Source organism: Penaeus monodon, chromosome 22 (assembly GCF_015228065.2).
Source record: "Penaeus monodon isolate SGIC_2016 chromosome 22, NSTDA_Pmon_1, whole genome shotgun sequence".
In the NCBI taxonomy this organism is placed as follows: domain Eukaryota; kingdom Metazoa; phylum Arthropoda; class Malacostraca; order Decapoda; family Penaeidae; genus Penaeus; species Penaeus monodon.
Genome location: NC_051407.1, coordinates 17,279,718 through 17,279,933, shown reverse-complemented (window position 1 = coordinate 17,279,933; position 216 = coordinate 17,279,718).

Sequence of the window (216 nt, the reverse complement as noted above, 5' to 3'; positions counted from 1 at the left end):
TATCATACCTCATCACCAACCATATCAGTCGAGAATCTCTTTATCAGTCGCGTCTGCGGGAAGATAAGATAGGATAACTCTACAGGCGTTTCCAAGACGCCATCCAAACCTTCTGCAATACTTTGTTGCAAGATACTGATGATCGCCGTGCAAGGCAGTGGCATCTAAAAGGAGGTATCCTTGGAGGCAAGGGGGGGGGATTGAGGTCCTTTCTTC